Source organism: Castanea sativa, chromosome 2, assembly GCF_040712315.1.
Source record: "Castanea sativa cultivar Marrone di Chiusa Pesio chromosome 2, ASM4071231v1".
Classification (NCBI taxonomy): Eukaryota; Viridiplantae; Streptophyta; class Magnoliopsida; order Fagales; family Fagaceae; genus Castanea; species Castanea sativa.
The window spans coordinates 9,368,351-9,370,968 of NC_134014.1; the positions used below are offsets into that span (position 1 = coordinate 9,368,351).

The window sequence follows — 2,618 nt, forward strand, 5'->3', positions numbered from 1 at the left end:
TGAAGGGTTAAGACTCATTTTTACAAAATCAATTAAGCAACATAAAATGGGGACAGTTTTGGATCAATTTTCCACCTATATAAAAACCAACATATGTCTTTATAACAAGCCTGCAACATGTGATATGAACATGAGACAGAAAAATGGTGCTTCGATAATGGACAAGTAGAGTTCCAAAAACTTGGGAGGAGAAAACTTTTCAAAAATGCGCATCCAGGGAATCGAACCCTGGTCAGTACCGTGGGAGGGTACTATGATACCACTACACCAGATGCGCTTTACATTTCTTTGTTCACACAATAAAGTTTAACACTATAATAATTAATGAAAAGTGCATCCTTCATTTACAACTTTCATGTTTAGTATCAAAGAAGCCCAATTCAATGGTGGGCAGTGGTCCATTAGGGCCTGAATCACTATCCATTATTGGAAACCCACTCAATCATAAAGAGCTCCATTAGGAGCTGGATTCAAGCCACATATGTAATGAAACTCAACCTATCATCAGCTAGTATACGGACCTGGGCCCAAATGGACTATCCAAGAGAGTAAAGGGAGTGTTACATTGGCTAGATGAAGCATAATATTAGGTTGGTTATTGATTAATTGTCCATTGAATTTTTTTAACTTTTTAAACGAGAGAGCGAAGGGTTAGAGACAAATACATATTCAATATGGTGAGACAAGAAATTATGTATATTCAAAAGAAGAATCAAGTGTTCAAAGAGTTTTTTACACTCTTATACATATAAGAGAAAATTGTCAAGTGTTCAAAGAGTTCTGGACACCCTCATTAGCAGAAAGTGAAGAAAGAAGTCATCTGTATTTTTTATATCATTTTCTTTATTTTAATGTATTATGGCATGAGATTACCTACAAGTACAACTGAGTAAAAGTACAAAGGTAGGGGAAAATGTAAAGCATAAGAAAATGGGTTTGAAACACCAGAAATAGAACACACCTATCTCTTGTAGTTAACTTAAAGGCTTATATTTTTTATACAATGAGCAGAATATTTCCTATAATCTCTACTACCATAAAGAGAGTAGCTAAGTTTGATCTTGTCTTCTGATTTTTCAGACATATCTGTACTTAAATGTTCTTGCAATATCAAAAGAAAATTAAACAATTATGTTACAAAAGTAAAATAACAAAAATATAAAAAATCAAGAATCTTTTTTATTAGATACATTAAAATTCAAGAACAGAAAATCAACTACAGTTTTGCATAATTTTTTATTAATTAACTTTCATCCACCTTCCCCACAAATAACTCCATTGTTTTTATCAACTTCACACTAAATCAAATAACTGCTTGTGTGTTTTTCCCCTATGAAGAAGCTAGCAGTAATAACTATTATTAGTCAAGAATATAAATAGACTTTCACACAATTTGGATTCTTTGCATAAAAACTTTGAGCGTGGGAAGCACATAGACATACTTATTTGGTACTTTGAAGTTTGAATAAGTAACAAAGAAATTATCCTTCAAGACAAAAACGTCACACTCCATGCAATCGAAAAAATGGAAGGGTGTCCACAAATTCTTAACTTCTGGTTTTAACTAGAATACAATGATCATGTCCTTTCCAAGAAAGTATGGAATACGATGATAAAATTCCCCCCCTTTGATTTATTTTTCTTGAAGGAATTTTTTTTTTTGAGAATCAAAAAAAAAAAAAAAAATTCCTACATTCCAAGTGTTTAGTGCTTTATTCTCATAATCAATGTAAATGGCCTCATTCTATCCATTTTTTAATCAAAGTTAAGCATAAACCTAACAATAGACAAGCAAATGGTTGTATTATTCCCTTTAATAGAAAAGTTATCTAGTTCTTTCTAGAAGAAAAATTCCCATCGATCTATTCACAATCGCCATTAAGAATTACTCAACTTTAATAAAACCCAATGATTGTTTTTGTATTACTATAGTACTCTAATGGAGAATAAATTCATATAAACACCAGGGGCCATCAGAAATTTAAATAGCAGATACTAAAATCTAAATTACAATAGATGATCATTTGGAACTCACTTTATGGGGGGAAAAAATTCCATTTTTATTGTAAACAATGTTGATTGCATATTCCATTGAGCTTTGGGCCTTGTGATATATAGTTGCCTCTCCTTTAGAAGAGATCAAGGCATCGAGTCCTCAAGTCCCACCTAGCAGCTTTGAAATGAATGGTTAATACTCAAGTCATTACCATTGGGCTAGTGTTAGAAAGAAACAGATTAGAAACCAGTGGTTTTATTTTGACTGAGTTCAGAAGAAATGCTCAATGATGTATTAATCCTATATTATCGGCTACATTCCTGGCATGCATATTAAACACTTTATATGTAGTCCTGTTACAACCCTTGTTATGGTCGGAAATATGAGAAATCTAAAACATCGGAAGAAATTACCATACGTTATAATTTTGTTTTTTAAGTAATCCATAGAGAAAAACTTACTGCAAATTGAAAAATAATGAAGGAATTCTCCTAGTTTTGCCTTGTAAAAAAAGCTCACCTCCCCGTTGTGTCCACACTCATATCCACCAAAGAGTTTCTAAGGAGAAGGCTATAAACTAGACTAAGGACCCCCTCAATTTAAACTTTGGATTTCTATTAAT

The 2,618-nt window shown here is 32.3% G+C and overlaps 1 non-coding gene across 1 annotated transcript; it reads right to left on the reverse strand.

Annotated features, from left to right (window-relative positions):
• Positions 1-206: 206 nt before the first annotated feature.
• Positions 207-277, reverse strand: TRNAG-CCC (transfer RNA glycine (anticodon CCC)). Its single transcript has one exon. It is a non-coding gene; the product is annotated as a tRNA-Gly (tRNA).
• Between the last annotated feature and the right edge of the window lie 2,341 nt (positions 278-2,618).